The 13,815-nt window shown below is 37.0% G+C and overlaps 1 long non-coding RNA gene across 5 annotated transcripts in view; it reads left to right on the top strand.

Moving 5' to 3' along the window:
* The window catches only part of LOC122795801, a 123,760-nt gene that overhangs the window by 58,442 nt on the left and 51,503 nt on the right, over nucleotides 1-13,815 (top strand). For 3 of the 5 annotated variants that reach the window (XR_006363859.1, XR_006363857.1, XR_006363861.1), the window contains one exon: nucleotides 12,282-13,329. The exons of the other annotated variants lie outside the window; for them this stretch is intronic. This is a non-coding gene — a long non-coding RNA (uncharacterized LOC122795801). Of the gene's footprint in view, nucleotides 1-12,281; nucleotides 13,330-13,815 lie in introns of those variants that run through there. 5 annotated transcript variants of the gene reach the window in all.

A 13,815-nucleotide genomic window follows, 5' to 3' on the forward strand; every position in this document is an offset into this window, starting at 1 on the left:
TTCTGAAATGGCTACAACATTTTTTGTAAAAACAATGTTTCCACTTTATTAATAGCTGCGCAACTTTAGGCTTTGATGGAGTATGAGCTACAGTAAAGGGGAGCTTGTCTCCTACATAAATGTGTGTTTACTCATGTTAGTATGATAAATATACAATACGATAATTGGAATAATGTTTATTTTGCATTATGATTTCCTTTTATAGCTGGTATCTTCATTTGGTGTTTTTGACTTTGTGTATTGTGTTTTAAAAAGCTCAGTTTTTGTTATCACACATGGATTTTTTTCACTTAGGCTTTTTAAACTGATTTTGCTCAGTTTTTGTTATCACGCATGGGTTTGTTTTCATTTAGGCTTTTTAAACTGACTTTGAAATCATAAATTCCTGAGTGCTGTGATTTCATCTTATAAGCTTAGCCAAGGTGTACTGTAAGATTATCTTTGTAAATGTTATTTATAGAAATGTGAGATGGTTGAAGTAGATGAGCACAGAACTGTAAGAGAATAGCTATATAAGACCGAACAGTAATCCTACAGGAGACTACTTACCCTCATTCAGAAGAAGCTTCTCTTCACATTTTACTTTTGCAGAATAAGGTAGTAAAACATCTGTAATGTACTTTGTCATGGTATTCTGATGAACCCAATGGCTGACAGAACGAATTACAGACCACCCAGGAGTGAACACACTAACCAGATGTCAAACTATACTACTTTGTTTGCATATGATCTGTGAGGAGAGAAATGACATATATAATGTACATACTAAGACAGCTGTATGTCTCTTATTCCTTACACCAGAAACGGTGGCCTGTCCATTCACCAGAAAGTATCATGTTTGTATCTGTTTTGTTACTGGGGATGGTGCCAAGAGCTGCTGCAATGTGCATTTTATCACCAATTTAAAAATTAAGTTTTGCGTATTTAAATGTCAGGAAGATTGTGGTTTATATATATATATATTTTACTTACAAACTAAGCTCATTTCCTGTTGTATGTATTGTGTGGCCCAGTTCTCTTTAAGGTTCTTTGATGTTGTGCATTTGCATGTGGCTTTAGTTGCAAGTTTCACTGCAGTCTGTGTATAGCCTCCTCATGATACACTGAGCTGTTAATATCTTTGCAAGATTCAAGGCAGACTATAATTCATAGGAAGCAGCCTTTTAAATGAATGCATAATACTCACATTATTCTTAGTTATCTGATTTAAACTGCCTGACCCTTGATAGGAGTCCAACAACAACAGCACTATGTCAGTCTGTAAATCTGCTGCAGGTACCTGTCTGTTATGAACACGGGAGTATGTCCTGTTGTGGGATGTTGTGTTCATGGCCGCATCTCAGACAATAACTATTGGATATTCATTGTGATGCTCTTTATTTCAACTATGCAGCCAAACCTCAGAACAATATACTATCAGGAAACTAGAAAACCATCAAGGTTTCACATTCAAGCTAACTACTTTCTTACTCAGCATCCGGCTTTGTCAGTGCTGTTCACCTCCTGGTTAATCACAACTTTCAAGTTATTGTGAGTGAGTATCCTCTTTCCACTTCCACACACCTTTGTTTATGTCAACAAAACTAATCCCTTTGTTTGCAGAGGCAGGTTGCCTGCCCTGCTAAATCTGTCCAGAAGCATCTCTCTCTCTCTCTCTCTCTCTCTCTCTCTTTCTCTTTAAACTGTGAAATACTGACCATTCAAGCTACTAGTATTGATACAGTGTTTATTACATATGGCTTACCAAACAACAATCCTGACTTTCAAATGTGGCTGTAGACATTTCAGCAACATTCTCTTGCCAGCATGCAGTCCATGTTTTCTTTTCAGCAACTACTCTAAAATGATTTTCATCATAAGTACACAGTATTGTGTTGCCTACATTATGTCTAATCATTACTCACCTCAACGGTATAACAGTATCTATCTATGTGTATATATGTTATCTCTGAAGGGCTCCTAGTCCCCTAACATTTTGTTATTCTGTATCTGCAGTCTTTTAATGTATTGTTCTACACAAGTAATTAAGGGAGTCTTGAATATGTGTTGTTGTACATGCATTGCTTGTTTTTTCCATATGATTTAAGTTGTTCCATTAACCAATTTTCCTCTGTGTAGAAGCCATTATATTTCCTAATTAAGAAGGTTGTTCAATGAGCTGTTTGCTCCATGTAAATACTGTTTGTATTTTGAACTAATGTAATCTGAAACTTTTCTTTCCAGACCTTCTCTGAAAAGATATCTTGTATGGCCTAGTTAAACTTTTCTGATAAACAAATGAAAATGAATAAGCAATAAGTGTCTAGACAACTGCTTCAGAAGTCACAGTGGGAATATCAGAGGTATATATTTGCTGTCACTCCTCTTTTTTCAGTGTCTTTGTAAGCTACTGCTACTGGGTAAGGAATTAAAGTTGTCAGTATGCTGCAGAAGTAATTTCAATAGTTGCACTGTTTAAACATAGTAATCCAGTTAGTGACAAGGATTGAACAGCCGAAGCATTTAGTGAAGTTCACTCTGAGCTGTGTGAAAATGTTATGGCAAACGTAAATCATTTGCTCCCGTAATACTGCTATGCTGGTCCTAAACCGCATGGCATAATGAGCAGAATCCCCTTGTTAGAACAGGAACTACAGTAGAGTCTCCATTAACCGGAACTCAAGCAACTGGCACTATCAAGGAACCAACAGTTTTGATTGGCTCATATGCTGGTAAGTGAGTCAATCAAAAATTGCAAAGCTGAGCCTCCTCTGTTCTATGCGGAACAGCCCCCTGTTCCTCACTGAACAGAAGAGGCTCCACTTTACGATTTTTGATCAACTCATATGCTGGTATAAGAGCCAATCAAAGATTGCAAAGCAGCTCTCGAGCAACTGGAAACTACACTTATCTGGCATCTACCGGTCCCTATGGGTGCTGGTTAAATGAGATTTTACTGTATGTCTCATGAATGTTCATAAAGTTAGGGAACATATGCCATCCAAAGCATGGTCTAACATTTTGTTGTTTCAATTTTTTTTTCAGAAGGGCTCTAAACATATGAAGCAGCACCATTAAATTTTGGCCTGTGTCAGTGCTACAGACCACGTGATATGACTTTCACTAATGTCCATCCTGGGGTGGATGGTGGTTCCCGCTTAGCTCATGTCACTGCTGTAATGACAGTGCTTTGACTGTAGAGCAAGGGCTTGTCATAAAGTGGCAGGCTTGTTTGGGGAAGATGTGGGCTTGTTCACCAAAACTGGTGATGGTGGCTGATGTCATTGTATATCAGAGAGCATGCATACACAGGAAGAGGAGCATAGGTGCCCCTTGGAGTGAGGCAAATGTTCATGTCTCTACCAGGGTTAGGGGTAGGTCATAAATGAGAACGCTGTCATGAATGGGAAGCCAGTGAGAGCACAAAGCACCATCATTGCTGCCTGCATGATAGCTTCCCTAAGACCAAGTAATGTCTGTTCAAAGGGAGGCTTCAGGGTCATCAGACATGGGGGCCAAAAGTAATACAAAAAAAAGCTTTCATGCTTACAGATCTCTGGCTATCCTGATTATATTATTGGTTGAAAAACCTATGTACATCTTTACTTGTAAAAAAAGGCATGTATTTCTTTCAGTGAATATGCAGGGTATAGCTGGGATTTTTGAAACTGTACATTAGCTTCTGGAATACAGTTATCTGCACCATCCTGGAATGCAGCTTCTGCCTCACCACTGTAGTCCCTCCAACTTCAGGAAGATGCAGATTTAAGCAAAAAAAAAAAAAAGGCAGCCATGAAGTCTTGAAAAGATTAGCAAAATGTATATTATTATAACCCTGATGAATATGCATTTTAATAACTGGAGTTTTATCACCACCTTATTGCACAAAATAAACTAGTTTTAAAAAGTTTTCACCATGGTGTACATTGTGTTTGCTTGATTATAACTAATTTGAATATGGTCAGTTTGGACAAGTGCATTTTGAATTAGAACTTAGTAGAGTCTTCAAGAATGTTCTGTTATGGTAAACATTCTGTACACTCATTCTCAATTAAACATGAGAAAAGCTAAATGAAAGAATTAGATAAAAAAAGCATTATAATAAACAGAAAATAAAATGGGAAACTACTGTACCTTAGGCAGGAACAAATCAAAATGGTTAGCTACATTCTAAATGTTTACAACCGTTATGTGGGTGCATAAGTGGAATTCTATCATTACTAACAAAAATGGCATCTTGGTAAGCTTACTTGTAAAAATATTAAATAAATATTTTTTTTAGTGATCCAAGTAACTGTACAGTAAAGTTTTAAACATGGCTTATTTTTACAGGTATGTTTTTTTTTTGCTTCCTCCAGGACCTTGCCTAAGGGTTACTCAACTGTCACACAATTGACTCATTCATCCCAGGAGAATGGGATCTAGTAAAGAGCCCTACAGCCCATTTACTCCAGCCCAGGAATCCCATCAGCCATCCATTCTGGAGCAGGAGTTGTGCAATAAGGAGTGGCCCGGCTTGCTGGTCCTGGGGGTGGCCTATTGTCTCTGCCCTGGAAGCAGCTCCCTTCCGTAGCTTCTCCGAGCCCACAATTGCTACCACCTGAGGGGGAAGCATGTCTCTGCATTCTAGTGTGATTACTGTACTTGTAGAGCATGTGGTGCCAGCTTAGAACCCCACTAGGTGAATATGTAGTGTTTTTACTATGTGTCATCCCTGTCACAAGGCAGAAATACCTCCATCACCTGCCCCTGGATGGGTAAGCCAGCACAACCACTCACTCCCAACTTTCCTGACCAGCTGCTACAGGCATCTTAGCCATCAGTAAAACTAATTTTCCCTATGGCATAGTCAGGAATTTATCACTGAGCACCATGGAACTGTATTTTTTACATATATGTTGAGGGTACAGTGCAGCATGTGAGAATTATAAATACTGTGGTGTAATGAAATGTAATATTTGAAACATTTTACAAATATATGGTTGTATGACAGTTGATATTTTAGAATTATACATGCCACAGAGACAATGTACATTTTCTAATAACTGCAGTAATACTTTTTCTGCAGTGTCCTATTTAATATATTGCTGGTAATGTTTATGCATTAGCATATTTTTCCTTTTGCAAAACCTTTGCATTTAGTGCATAGTACCAGTATTGTAGAGGTAGTAAAATATTGTAATTCTTACTGCTAAGAATCACACATTAATGGATTAAGATACTCAAGTGTTTAATATGAAGCTAAAATATCAGTAACTGATAGTTTTGATGTGATTTTAAAGCAGGTTAACACTATAGAGATATTTCCATGTATCAGCAAATTGTTTTATTGGAAAAAAATGCTGACCATTTTAAAATCAGAATATTTCATCCTATGTAGTTAATTAAAAATTAATGGACACAGTGGCAGGTCATCAGCCTTATGCATCACAATACACCCAGTGTGTATATATTAATTTTAAATATGTGCTCTCTCAAAGATAATTCCATACCCCCATTTCCTTAATATTATACAATTTTTATTGCATGGTCTTAATATTTAGTTTTGTTTTACTTGTAAGACAACTCTCAGTCTTTGTTTCTCTTAATCATCATGTAGGTACAGTGAAAATGGGTCTTGTCAGAGATTTAAATCCCCATGTTGGAAGTAATGCACATCCATCCCCCTTTTTCCTATTTTTACTCATGGGGTTGGGGTGTCACTTCAGCAGTGTCAATGTCCTTATAAAAATAATATTGTTCTCTTCATTGAACTTTGCTTGGTACACTGTGTATAATTTCTATCTAGCTCAGCCAAGTTTGGTTACAAAATTATCTGCTTTTATGTCTGATAAGGATTGTGTCCATACTGTAGACCCTAAACAATGTGCATCTCGGTCTATTAATCTGTTACAAAAGTGAGGGCATTTATCAGACTTTTTAAATAAACATGGCCTAGGACTGCTTAGAATGTTAATAAGTATGTATTTGTTCAATATAAACATTTTCTCAGGTGAACATAATTTACTATAGAAGCTTTGCATTTAGTGGATGACAATGCACAATAGACAAGTCTAAAGTAATTTGAATTGTGTTACATATAACGGTCTTTAATAGCAGTTATAGTTACTTGCACAGCTTTAGATACATTTGTAAATGTGTCTCTTTACAGAAGAATGTTTTTCTTTAAATTAAGTTTTTAAATCAAAAGCAGCTTCATGGAATTATTAAAAAGGCGGACATTAAGCCAGCATTATACTGGGGGAATTACACTCAGGATGTTATAGCTGGAAATATTTGCAATAACTAACATAGTTACTCACATGCATTGCCCACAGTGATATCTTTAAAGCTTTTCATAAATAGGTATTATATTACATACTTAATATTTCAGATTTTTAAATCATGTGGTAAAAAGCCTTTACTGTATCACTTTTACAGTGCAGTAAATACATCAATTCTAATGACTGTACAAATGTCCATTCTGTGCTGTGTATACCTCAGTTCATCTGGGGGGGCCCTCTCTCTGTGACACAATTATATAAAATTAGGAAACTACATATTTCCTTGGCCATTTAATCTTGACCATTCTAGATCTTGATAAAGTTGGCAATGGAATATCCACTGGGAGTCATTGAGGCTGAAATGGGCAGGTGTTATGTATTGCATCCAGTTCTGGCAGCTGTCTTCCAGATGCCCCTATAAACACTAAATCTTCCTAATCAAACATCTATGTGGTCATGGTCTTAACATTTAATTTGCATGCGTTTCTTGGCAGACATGCCTAAGCCTATGCAGCGTCTCAATTTTCCACCCCAAATCAGCCTATTGTTTTGTCTACATGGAAATATGGTACACAGCTGTAATCCAGTGAAATTTCAATACATTTATACATCCTGACCTCCTGCAACAAAATGCAGACATCCTGCCTTACTAGATCAACACCACTAGCATTTTTCTTCTTTTATATTTTTTAATTTAAATTTGTTTGCAAAATCATTCTTTTCTGAGCTTGCTACTTTTGTTTCAGTAATAAAATTGTAGATGCATATGTACTGCATAGTGGTCTATAGATGTGTATGATATGAAACACATTATAAATATAGTATCAATCTTTTATGCAGATACTAAACATAGAAGGTTTTAATCCTTAAACAACTTGTACTGACAAGAGACCATAGTTTCACTAGTTGTTGTCTGTCTTTAATGCAGTCTATCCAGTATGTCAAGTAGAGTATAACTGGAAATGGAAAATCAAAGCAATTGATATGGAACAGAGGTAATATTACAAAAAATAAAATAAAATAAAAACAAAAAAATATAACTTAAATCAAACTGCAACATGAACAGCACAACATGCAAAACCAAAAAATAATTTGCTGCACCATTCATTATTTTTTTTTTCACTTCATTTGTTCATGTCATCTGCATGTATTAAGAAAACTAAGCTTTTTGAGTTTAAATATTAACTGTACAAGTGATATGGTCCTGAAGATGAATTCATGGTACACACACACACACACACACACACACACACACACACACACACACACACACACACACACACATACTGTGCATATATATATATATATATATATATATATATTTATATATATAAATCTCTCTCTCTCTCTCTCTCTATATATATATATATATATATGTATATATATATATATGGGTCTACTTTACATGGTTGACTCTTCAGAAAGTTGACTTTCATATGGCCGAGACCATATGATTGACTTTCGAAAAGCCGACCATGTAAAATAAACACATAACAAACACCAAACATTTACCTTTCAACTGTTAGCAGGGGGCAAGCCCTCCTGCACTCCCTGTGGGGGGGGGGCTTCACCCCCACCCCCACCCCCGCAACCTAAATATACCAACTCCGAGATCGCACTACAGTGCAGAAGAGGAATTTTTCCCATTCTGCACTGTACGGAGATAGCGGTTCCCCATGGTCGGCTTTTCAAAAGTCAATCATATGGTCTTGGCCATATGAAAGTTGACTTTCTGAAAAGTCGACCATATGAAGAGGACCCATATATGTATATGTATATATATATATATATATATATATATATATATATATATTAAAGTTAATTGAAACTTCAATAGATTGACAACCTAAATGTCAAAGAAAAAAAGGTCGACAAAAAATGTTGACCATCCAGTGCTCATGTTCCCAGACATAACCTTGAGGCATGCAAATTAAAACAATGTTTTTGCAGGGGGCAAGCCTCCCTGTCTCCTCCCATGCTTCCTCCTAATTAAATGTAGAAATTCTGAGATCTCACAATACTGGGGAAAGGGCATATTTCCCATGCCCAGTATTGTGTTGATTTTACAAAAAAGTTGATCAGGTTTCATGTCAATGAAATGCAACAGGCAGGAAGGCTGTGGACTAATACAGCATTAAAGCAGTCAACTAATTTAAGGGTTACCACACAAACACACTCGCACACATGACTGTGTGTTATACATGCATCTGTGTGTATGTTTGTGTGTGTGTGTCTGTGTGTGTGTGTGTGTGTGTGTGTGTGTGCGTGTGTATTTACATGTATATATAAAATTACATGTATGTATATGTGTGTATATATTAGTAAATTCACGTAACCAATCAACCAGCAGATTTTGTTCAAGAAGAAAAAAAAAAGTACCTACTGGAAAAACAGTCATGTGACAAAATGTAGATTTATCCAGAAAGTGACTGGAGATCAGGAATGAACCACAGAGCCAGGGAATGTGAAGCAGAAGCCTTACCACTGATCTGCCCTGCTGCCCTGTATATAAATTTATTTACTGCTACTTAATACAAATTAAAAGGTCTCTTGAATCCCTGTTTAGATAGTTACTTTTCCACTATGTCGGTGGGGGGGTCTTGGATTAATCTGCAGCAAGCTTATTAACTGTAACAGGTGTTAAACAATCAAGTACAGAGATTGTTTGACTTAGTCTGAGGAAAATGGGCTAGAGTGCCCTACAAAAGTGCCAAGAAGATTTATATGAATGCACATCCTGAAATCTGGTCCTTGGCCCTTCCTCTTTGTTGTCTTCATTAGTGAGCTTTTTTCCCCTTTAGGTACAGAATTTCACATCCACAAATATTTAGCTTTGTTTATAGATCATGTTAGACCTATCAATTTTGGATGAGAAGATTCATCAACAGGAGGATTGTATTCATACGTGGTGAACTACTGTTGTGCAGATTAAGTGGTATGCGTACTACAGGTCAGGAAACCTCTTTGTCCCCTCGCATTCTAAATGGTATATCATCACCCAGTGGTTTCTATCATCTTGCTATCCCACTTTCATATACCTGGAATCAGATCAGTCAAAGCTTTTTTTCAGTTCACACTGGTGGAATTTGATTCTTAGCTCTGCCATTCTCTTAGAATGTTGTGTTACTACCTCTTAAGCTGTTTTCCCTTTGCTACTTGCTTGCCATTAAATTAATTATTATGTGTTTAACTTTGCTGTTATTTCCTTTGACACTGTAGTCCTGGGTTTGATACCTTCAGCCTCCATTTGCCTGCTGTATGACTGAGCAAACCTCTTAACCAGATAGTACTCCTGGGTTCACACTGAAAAGAGGCCAGTGCCTGGTGACTTTACTTAGTTAACAAATTAATAAAAATAGTTAATACTTGTCTCTGCAGAGAGCACCTTACATCATTTTAGTTTCTGATGACTTTTCTAATTTTATAAATGTATAGAAAAGCAGAATGTGAGAACAGATAAATTCTAACAAAAATACACAAAAAAGCCTCATTGAGTTGCATAAAATATTTTACTGGTGTCTCCTGGTACCTCGGCTCATGCTTTCATGAGATAAATTACACACCAGAAAATCATTCCTTATATAGTGCATCAATCAACACCACATTTTAAACATATTCATGTTAAAGTGTAAATTTCAATGTTTAGTTCAGCATGGGGAATGTTTGGGAACAATAATAGAAATACCAACGTGTCTTTGACTTTATGCTATGTTCTCTTTGGTTAAAAGGGACGTTTTCACTTTAACATGAAAATGTTTAAAATGTGGTGTTGATTGATGCACTATATAAGGAATAGTTTTCTGGCATGTAATTTATCCCATGAAGGCATGAGCCGAGGTTCTAGGAGACACCAGTAAAAGATTTTATGCAACTCAAAGAGGCTTCTTTGTGTTTTTTTTTTTGTTTTGGTTTCTTTTTTTGCTAGTTTTTACTAGATGTTGTTTCTTAACAGATAAATTCTATCACTTTTCTAACTCATATGAACTCTACCATTGTAAACTAATTTTTTATTTAAATTCTTTCTTTATTTCCAAGTCAGACTTCTGACTGTCCTGTATCAGCTTGAATTAGTTTTCCCATCATTAGTGAATTTATTTGGTATTCCTCTTTCCTACTCAAATAGCCCTTCACCCTTCAGTGTGAACTCTTAATTACAAAACAAACAAAACTATTTATATAGCTATGTATTTATCTGGCTAGATATTGCATTATTTCTTCGTAGTATGCTAACTGTGTTTCTCTATGATAATCCCTTTTTGAGTAACTGTTTGAAAGATCAAGACTAGAATGAGTAAATCCTGGAATGTGGGACTGAATTGCTGAAAATCCAGATTAACACATACTAAATCTGAGACTGCCATTTCCTAATATTTCCTTTTCTCTGAGTTATGGGAGCTTGGAGATAGTTTGTATGGGTTTGGGGGTTGTGGGGGGCATTTCCCCTGCAAAAAAAGAAGTTCAAAGGAGAAGAGCAATGTTCAGTATTCGCTCATCTCCTGGATTTTCTGTCTGTTATTTTTAGAATGTTAGGACTCGGCATTTCAAATCCTGACATTTCAGTAGGATGTCTGCATTGGAAACCATTTGAAATAATAGGACCTGTATAAGCAATTCCTGTAATGTGGAGACTGAATTGCTGAAAGTCTAAATTTACATATACTAAGTCTCAGATTGCCATTTCTTGGAATATTCCCTTTTCTTTGTGTTATTGCAATCTCAGAGTAGGGAAATTTAAGTTTGGAGGTACTGGGATGCAGGGTGTTTTGTCCCCTACAGAAAAAAAAAGAAGTGCAAAGCTGAAGAGCAGTGTTCAATATTTGCTGTTCTGGATTTTTTGGTCTTTTTTTACCATGTCAGGACTTGGCCCATTGATTCCTAACATTTCAGTATGGAGCCTGCCTTTGGCTGGGGTTGTGGCATGATCGGCCTACCTATTACTTAAGAAAATAAATATTTTATAGGAATAAAAAGTCAAAGTGAAAGTAAACTTTATTGTCATTCAGATCAACAAATGCAATTTATCACTGGATGAAATTTTGTTGCTTCAGTCTCATGTGCATTGAAAAACAGTTTTCACAAGAGGGTGAAGGAATCATATAATGGAAGAAACTCTAGACAGTAGAGGTATAAATACACACATAGATAACTTACCCACCACCATTTTTAAGATCAGATAACAGCATTGCATAATTCACAGTTCCCGTACTTGTTCAAATAATAATTTAGTTCAGATTGCATAGCTTAGATAAACAGAATAATTTAATTCTATGACAGTAAAGACAGTCATATTACACTTATGGTGTTCTCATGAACTGAGGAAGTGTTGACATTGTTAAGGTTAATTGTTCAGTAGTCTGATTGCTTGTGGAAACTATTCCTGAATCTTGATGTTCTACACCTGATGCTTCTGTATCATTTCCCTGAAGACAGGAGGTGGAACAGTCCATGTGCAGGATGATACTTGTCACTTATCAATTTCACGACCCTGCCATAGCATCTGCAAGAGTAAAGGTTTTGTAAGGACTGAGGGGTTGATTCTGTGATTTTCTTGGCCTGCTTTACAGCCTTCTCTAATGCCTTGTGATCTGTATATGAGCAGTTTCCATACTAGACTGTGATGTTGTTAGTCAGTATGATTTTGATCGTAGCCATGTAGAAGGTCATGAGGAAGTAGGAGGGGAGGTTTGCTCTGCGAAGTCACCAGAGGAAGTGGAGGCATTGGTGGGCTGTTTTTACAAGGCTGGAGGTGTTTGTTGCCCAGCTTTGGTCATCTGAGATGTGCATCCCTAGGAATTTGATGCATTTTACCCTTTTCACTGCTGTACCACTGATGGTGATGAGTGCATGGGACCCTTGCTTCCTCCTGAAGTCAACAATGATTTATTTTGTTTTGTCAACATATAGTGCTACATTGTTGTTGGTGCACCATGTGGAGAGTCACTTCCTCTTTGTATGCTCCTTCATTGTTATTTCTGATGAGGCCAATCAGGGTGGTATCGTCTGCAAACTTGATGATGTGATTTATCTGATGTTTTGCAGAACAGTCATGCATCAGTATTGTGAAGAGAGGTGGACTTAGTAACCAACCTTGTGGGACCCCTGTGTTCAACATGATGCATCGTGAGTGGTTCTTGCCAAGTCGAACGGATTGGGGCCTGTCTGTCATAAAGTCGAGGATCCATTTGCAGAGTGTATTTCCTATGCCAAGTTGACTTAGTCTAGACAACAGCTGCTGTGGTATTACAGTGTTGAAGGCTGAGCTGAAGTCTATGAACAGCATATGTACGTAGCAATTTTTGTCTTCAGGGTGGTTCAAGGTGTGATATAGTGCCAGGGATATAGCGTCTGCATTGGAGTGATTTGGTCTGTAAGCAAACTGTAAAGGATTAAAAGATGCAGGCAGAAAGATGATATATGCTCTTTGACCATCCTTTCAAAGCATTTCATCACCACCGGTGTGAGTACAATGGATTGGTAGTCATTGAATGTGACTGGGGATGACTTCTTTGGCAGGGGAATGATGATGATAGACTTGAAGCATCTTGGCACACTAGCCTGTCTGAGAGATCTGTTGAAGATGTCAGTGAAGACAGGTGCCAGTTGATTTGCATAGTCCTTGAGGAGACAACCCAGAATCATGTTAGGACCTGCTGCCTTACCTGGGTGGACTTTTCTTAGGTTCTTTTGGACTGCTTGCAGGTGGAGACATAGCATTATGGCATCTCCATCCATGGGTAGTTTCTTTTGTGAGGTGTTTGGCTCCTCAAATCTGCTGAAGAAGGTGTCAAGTTTGTCTAGAAAGTCTGTATTATCTATGCATTGTGTTACCTTCCATGTCGACTATAATTAAACATAACAGATCCAAGACTGTACTCCAGTGAGGAAAAGGAAAAACTTTGTTTCCTTGTTGTTTACACACAAAACTGCTGCTACTTCAGTGAAGAAATGGGAACGGACCAAACAAGCTGACAATTCCCATTTCAACTAAAGAACCTGTTTTGTTGTTTTAAAGAATGTGTTCAACCAACTGCTTCAGAACTGTGTGTGTGTGTGTGTGTGTGTGTGTGTGTGTGTGTGTGTGTGTGTGTGTGTGTGTGTGTGTGTATATGTGTGTGTGTGTGTGTGTGTGTGTGTGTGTGTGTGTGTGTGTGTGTGTGTGTGTGTGTGTGTGTGTGTGTGTGTGTGTGTGTATGTATTATATTATATCGTTATTATATGCACACACACACACACATACACATATACTTACACACACATGAAAATATTTTATGCATATAGTTTCTGCTGGTAGTTGTCCTTTAAACATAACTTTTGCATTAAGGCTTTTATCAACAATGTGTTATGGTTTTATGTTTTAAGTGTAAATAAGGTGTACGCATTTAACTTTTAAAATTATGCAGTTTTCCTCTTGCAGCATTTCAGTATTCTTTTTTACAAAATGTACATGTAAACATGCTTGACAGAGTGTCTTCTGTAGTTGTCAAATTGCAAAGCAACAGCAAGTGAGCAGAGTTCAGCTATGGCTGCCACATATTACTTGTAATATGGAGTGAAGTCTCAAGGTTAGTGAGCC

The sequence above is a fragment of the Protopterus annectens genome, chromosome 2.part2 (genome assembly GCF_019279795.1).
Source record: "Protopterus annectens isolate FY-2018-M chromosome 2.part2, PAN1.0, whole genome shotgun sequence".
Taxonomy (NCBI): domain Eukaryota; kingdom Metazoa; phylum Chordata; order Ceratodontiformes; family Protopteridae; genus Protopterus; species Protopterus annectens.